The sequence below is a fragment of the Orycteropus afer genome, unplaced genomic scaffold (genome assembly GCF_000298275.1).
Source record: "Orycteropus afer afer isolate SDZICR_OR568_19922 unplaced genomic scaffold, OryAfe1.0 scaffold00166, whole genome shotgun sequence".
Lineage (NCBI taxonomy): Eukaryota > Metazoa > Chordata > Mammalia > Tubulidentata > Orycteropodidae > Orycteropus > Orycteropus afer.
Genome location: NW_006921753.1, coordinates 4025672 through 4033103, shown reverse-complemented (window position 1 = coordinate 4033103; position 7432 = coordinate 4025672).

Below are 7432 nucleotides of genomic sequence, written 5' to 3'. Positions count from 1 at the left end.
GCTGTTTCTCTTCAATTTGAGTGGTGCCACATCAGCAAATGAAGGTCTTTTACTTTACCAAGCATGATATCCCTTCTCCAGGGACCAGCCCTCTGACATTGGTCAAAATATGAAAGATGGAGGCTGGCCATTCTCACTTTAGCTGTGGGTTTTTCATAGATGTTCTCTATGATGTTGAGGAAGTTCCTTTCTCTTTCCAGTTTGTTGAGTGTTTTTATCACGAGGAATATTGACCACTTGTCAGTTTGTCCTACAGTGGTGGCTTGCATGTTGCTGTGAGGCTGGAGGTTATGAATTTGTATTTCAAATGCCAGCAGTCTCACCCATGGTAGACAGGTTTCAGTGCATCTTCCAGACAAAGACAAAGTGGGAAGAAGGATGGGGCCATTCACTTCTGAAAAACTGACCACTGAAAACCTTATGAATAGCAGTGTAACACTATCTGATATATTACTGGGAAATTTTATGAACAGCCCTGAAACATTGTCTGATATAGTGCCAGAAGATGAGCCCTTCAGGTTAGTAAGCACTCAAAATATGACTGGGGAAGAGTAGTCTCCCCAAAGTAAACTCAACCTCAATGACATGGATGGAGTAGAGCTTTTGGGACCTTTATTTGCTGATGCAGCATGATTCAAAATGGGAAGAAACAGCTGCAAACAGTCACTAATAATCAGAACATGGCATGTATGAAGTATGAATCCAGGAAAATTGTAAGCTGCAAAAAATGAAATGGAACAGCTAAAGATTGATATCCTAAGCATTAGTGAGCTGAAATGTGTTGGTATTGGCCATTTTGAATCACATAAACATATGGTCTACTATGCCAGGAATGACAAATTGAAGAGGAATGGTATTGCATCAATCATCAAAAAGCGCATCCTGAAGTACAATGCTGTTAGTGATAAGATAATATCCATACACCTACAAAGAAGACCAGTTAATGTTACTATTGTTCAAATTTACCACCAACTACTAAAGCCTAAGATGAAGTAATTGAAGATTTTTACCAAATTCCGCAGTCTTAAATTGACCAAACATCTTATCAAGATGTACTGATAACTATTAGTGATTGGAATATGAACGTTGGGAACAAAGAAGAATCATCTCTAGTTGGAAAATATGTCCTTGTGGTAGAAATCATGGTAGAGATCACATGACAGAATTTTCCAACACCAACAACTTATTCATTGCAAATATGTTTTTTTCAGCAACATAAACAGTGGTCATACACATAGACCTCACCAGATGGGATACACAGAAATCAGTTTGACTACATGTGTGGAAAGAGGCAATGGAGAAGCTCAGGATCATCAGCTAAAAGAAGGCCAGAACCTGACTGTGCAACAGACCATCAATTTCTCCTACACAACTGCAAGTTAAAGCTAAAGAAAATTAAAATAAGTACATGATAGCCATTGCACAACCTTGATTATATCCCATCTGAATTTAGAGACCATCTGAAGAACAGTTTTGATGCATTGAACACTGATGACCAAAGACCAGACAAGTTGTGGGATAACATCAAAAACATCATACATGAAAAAAGCAAAACATCATTAAAAAAACAGGAAAGGAAGAAAAGATCAAAATGGATGTCAGGAAAAACTCTGAAACTTGCTTGTGAAAGGAGAGTAGCTAAAATGAATGGAAGAAATGCTGAAATAAAAGAACTGAACAGATTTCAAACAGCAACTCAAAACGACAAACTACTATCACAAAATGTGCAAAGAGCTGGAGTTAAAAAACCAAAAGGGAGGAACACTCTTGGCATTTCTCAAGCTAAAAGAACTGAAGAGAAAACTGAAGCCTTGAGTTGCAATATTGAAGGATTCTATGGGCAAAATATTGAATTATGCAGGAAACATCAAAAGAAGACAGAAGGAATACACAGAGTCACTGTATCAAACAGAATTGGTCAATGTTCAACTATTTCAGGAGGTAGCATATGATCAAGAACCAATCATCCTGAAGGAAAGAATCCAGGCTTCACTGAAGGAATTGGCAAAAAATAAGGCTCGAGGAATTGATGAAATACTCCTTGAGATGTGTCAATAAATGGATGCTGCCCTGGAGACACTTACTTATCTATGCCAAGAAATTTGGAAGACAGCCACCTAGCCAACTAACTGAAAGAGATCCATATTTGTGCCAATTCCAAAGAAAGATGGTCCAACAGAATGTGGAAATTATCAAACATTATTATTAATATCATGCACAAGTAAAATCTTGCTGATAATAATTCAAAAACAGTCGCAACAGTATATTGGCAGAGAACTTCCCAAAGTGCAAGCTGAATTCAGAAGAGGACATGGAATGAGGGATATCATTGCTGATGTCAGATGGATCTTAGCTGAAAGCAAAGAATACTAGAAAGATGTTAATCTGTTTTACTGACTATGCAAAGGCATTTGACTGTGAGAATCATAACAAATTGTGGATAATGTTGCAAAGAATGGGAATTCTAAAACACTTAATTGTGCTCCTGAGGAACCTGTACATTGACCAAGAGGCTGTCCTTCAAACAGAACAAGGGGATCCTACATAGTTTAAAATCAGGAATGGTGTGTATCAGAGTTATATCCTTTCACCATATTTATTGAATCTGTAGGCTGAGCAAGTAATCCAAGAAGCCGGACTATATGAAGAAGAAAGTGGTATCAGGATTGGAGGAAGAAACATTAGCAATCTGCAATATGCAGATGACACAATCTTACTTGCTGAAATTGAAGATGATTTGAAGCACTTAATGACGAAGATCAAAGACGGTAGTCTGCAGTATGGATTATACCTCAACATAAAGAAAGTTAAAATACTCACAACTGGACCATTAAGCAACATCATGATAAATGGAGAAAAGTTTGATATTGTCAAGGATTTCATTTTGCTTGGATCCGCAATCAATTCCCATGGAAGTAGCAATCAGGAAATCAGACATCATATTGCACTGGGAAAATCTGCTGCAAAAAAAACTCTTTAAAGTGTTAAGAAGCAAAATGTTGCTTAGAAGACTAAGCTGCCCCTGACCCAAGCCACAGGATTTTCAATAACTTCATATGCATGTGAAAGACAGACAAAGAATAAGGAAGACCAAAGAAGAGTTGATGCCTTTGAATTGTGGTGTTGGCGAAGAATACCATGGATTGCCAGAAGAACTAACAAATCTGTCCTGGAAGAAGTGCAGCCAGAATGCTCCTTGGAAGCAAGAATGACCAGACTTCCTTTCACCTACTTTGGTCATGTTGTCAGAAGGATCAGTCCCTGATGAAGAATATCATGCTTGGTAAAGTGGAGGGTCAGCTAAGAAGGAGAAGACCCTCAACAAGATGGATTGACACAATGGGTCAAGCATAGCAAATATTGTGAGGATGGCATAGTACTGGACAGTATTTCATTCTGTTGTACGTAGGGTTGTTATGAGTCAGAGTCAACTGGTTGGCACCTAACAGGAACAATAATTGAGAAGATAGAGTGGTTTTTGTATTTATCCTATTGCTATCACATTATATTATGCTACATTACATTAACTGACCTTCATGTATAAGGTAACCTTGCATCTTTTCTTTCCCAACTATGACTCTCATTCTATTTGTTTCTCTGAATCTCCTGTAGAGAGGATATAACTGAATGTTTTCTTTTTGTTGTTGTTTAGTCTAGCCTGATAATTTCAGCCTTTTGATTGGATTGTTTAATCTATTCACATTTAATATTATTTATGTAATTGGATTTACTTCTGTCCATTTATTTTTTGGTTTCTATGTGTCTCATATATTTTTGTTCCTCTATTTTTTCTTTACTGCTTTCTTTTACATTAAGTAATTTTTTTCTAGCATGCCATTTTAATTCATTAATGATTTATTCCTTTTTTAAAAAGTTACTTTCATAGAGATTTCTCTTGGTTTACCATATACATTTTTAACTTATCAGAATAGATGTCATATTTATACTAATTCAATTCCAATGACATATATAAATGTTAATCATACATTCTCCATGTTTGTGCTATTATTGTAACATATTATAAACCAAATAATTCATTTTTTTAATTATTTTATATAATTTTAAGTCTATTAAAGCTCCCTAGAGCCTGGAAAAGGAGGGAGTAGGAGAGGTCGAGAACCTATGGAGTGGCAGGATATCCAGGTAAAAAGGGGCGGGAAGCAAAGCTAGGCCCCAAGCCCCCTAGAACTAGGAAAGGGAGGGAGCAGCCAGGGACCACAAAGTAGCAGTTCCAGGTAGGAATTAGGTAAGGGGAAGGAGCAGAGGTTTCCAACAGCTAAGGGAGACCTTGTCTGTCAGTTTATCATCCTGTAGGGTTTGTATGTTGTTGTAAGGCTTGAGACAGTGGCACTAGTACACAGATTTCAATGCAGCTTACAGACTAGAACAGACTAGGAAGAAGGAGGAGGCCATCCACTTCTCAAAAATTGGCCAGGTTTCAATGTAGTTTACAGACTAAGACAGACTAGGAAGAAGGAGGAGGCCATCCACTTCTCAAAAATTGGCCAGGGAAAACTTCATGAATAACAGAGAAACACTGTCTGATACATTACTGGGCAACTTTATGAATAGCTCAGAAACATTGTCCAACACAGTGCAGAAAGACAATCCCCTTGGGTCAGGAGGCACTCAAAATACAACTGGGAAAGAGCTGCCTCATCAGAGTAGAACCAATCTTAATGATATGGATAAAGTAAGTCTTTCAGGACCTCCATGTACTGATGTGGCACAACTCAAATTGAAGAGCAACAGCTGAAAACATCCATTAATAATTGGAAGATGGAACATATGAAGTATGAACCTAGGAAAATTGGAAGTTGTCAAAAATGAAATGGAATCCATGAAGATTGATATCCTAGGCATTAGTGAGTTGAAATGGACAGGTTTTGGGCATTTTTAATCAGACAACCATATGATCTACTATGCGGGACTGACAAATTGAAATGGAATAGCGTGGCATTCATCGTCACAAAGAATGTTTTAAGATCTGTCCTGAAGTACAATGCTGTCAACGATAGGATAATATCTATACACCTATGAGGAAGACCAGTTAATACTACTATTATTCAAATTTATGCACCAACTATCAAAGCCAAAGATGAGAAAATTGAAGATTTTTATCAACTTCCGTAGTCTGAAATTGACCGAACATGCAATCAAGATGTGTTGCTTATCACTGGTGATTGGAATGCAAAAGTTGGAAACAAAGAAGAATCACCGGTCATTGGAAAATTTGGCCTTGGTGACAGAAATAGCACTGGAGATATCATGATAGAATTTTGCAAGACAAACAACTTAGTCATTTTTTCAACAACACAAAAAGCAGCTATACATGTGGACTTCACCAGATGGAGTACACAGGAATCAAATTGACTACATCTGTGGCAAGAGGAGATGGAAGAATCAGTATCTTCAGCCTAAACAAGGCCAGCAGCTGATTGTGGAACAGACCATCAACTGCTCACATGCAAGTGCAACTTGAAGTTGAAGACAATTAAAACAAGTCCATGAGAGCCAAAATATGACTTTGAATATATTTCTCCTGAATTCAGAGACCATATAAAGAATAGATTTAATGCATTGAACACCAATGACTGAAAACCAGAATTGTGGGATGACATCAAGACATCATCCATGAAGAAAGCAAGGGCTCATTAAAAATACAAGAATGAAAAGACCAAAATGGATGGCAGAAGGGACTCTGATACTTGCCCTGGAGTGAAGAGTAGCTAAGGCAAATGGAAGAAATGATAAGATAAAAGAGCTGAACAGAAAATTTCAAAAAGCAGCTTAAGCAGACAAAGCCAATTACTATAATGAAATGTGCAAAGATCTGGAGTTAGAAAGCCAAAAGGGAAGAACACACTCAGCATTTCTCAAGCTGAAAGAACTGAGGAAAAAAATAAGCCTCAAGCTGCAATATTGAAAAATTCTATGGCCAAAATATTGAATGATCAGGAAGCACCAAAAGAAGATGGAAAGAATACACAAAGTCACTGTACCAAAAAGAACTGGTTGGCCTTCATCCATTTCAGGAGGTGGCATGTCTTCAAGAACCAATGGTATTGAAGGAAGAAGTCAAAACTGCACTGAAAGAATTGGCTAGGAACAGGGCTCCAGAATTGACAGAATACCCATTGAGATGTTTCAACAAATGGATGCCCCACTGGAGGCACTCACTGGATTATGGCAAGAGATTTGGAAGACAGTCACCTGACCAACTGTCTAGAGAGATCCATATTTGCATGCATTCCAAAGAAAGGTGATCCTGCAAAATGTGGAAATTATTGAACAATATCATTAATATCGCATGCAAGTAAAATCTTACTGAAGATAATTCAAAAATGGTTGCAGCACTATATTGACAGAGAACTTCCAGAAATGCAGGCTGGATAAGAAGACAATGTGGAACGAGGGATATCATCACTGATGTCAAATGGATCTCGGCTCAAAGCAAAGAATACCTGAAAGATGTTTACTTGTGTTTATTGACTATGCAAAAGCATTTGATTATGTGGATCATAACAAATTGTGGATACCATTGAGAAGAATGGGAATTCTGGCACACTTAATTGTACTCATGAGGAACCTCTACATAGACCAGGAGGCTGTCGTTTGAACATAGTGCCTAAGGCACTTGACTGCTAACCAGAAGGCTAGTGGTTCAAACCCACCAGCCACTCCTTGGAAGAAAGGTTGGGCAATCTATTTCCATAGTGATACTGCCTCGGAAACCCAAGGAGGGGTTGCTATGAGTCAGGTCTGACTCGATGGCACATAACAATGATGACAACAACAACATGGTTTAAAATCAAGAAGGGAATGTGTCAGGGTTGTATCCTTTCACCATACTTATTCAATCTGTATGCTGAGAAATAATCAGAGAAGCTGGACTATATGAAGAAGAATGCGGCATCACGATTGGAGGAAGAATCATTAACAACCTGCGATATGCTGATCACACAATTTTGCTTGCTGAAAGTGAGGGAGACTTGAGGCACTTACTCATGAAGATTGAAGAATGCAGTCCGCAGTATGGATTACATCTCAATATAAAGAAAACAACAATCCTCACAACTGGTCCTATAAGCAACATTACGATAAATGGAGAAAAGATTGAAATTGTCAAGACTTCACATCGCTTGGTTCTACAATCGATGCCAATGGAAGCAGCAGTCAGGACATCAGACAATGTATGTTGTTGTTATTGTTATGTGCTGTCGAATAGGACCTGACTCATAGCGACCCCTCCTTGGGTTTCTGAGGCAGTATCACTACAGAAGTAGATTGCCCCGTCTTCCTTCCGAGGAGTGGCTGGCTGGTGAGTTTGAACCTCCAGCCTTCTGGTCAGCAGTCAAGTGCTTTAGGGACTATGCTACCAGAGCTCCCCAGACAATGTATGTTGTTGTTGTTGTTATGTGCCGTCGAGTCA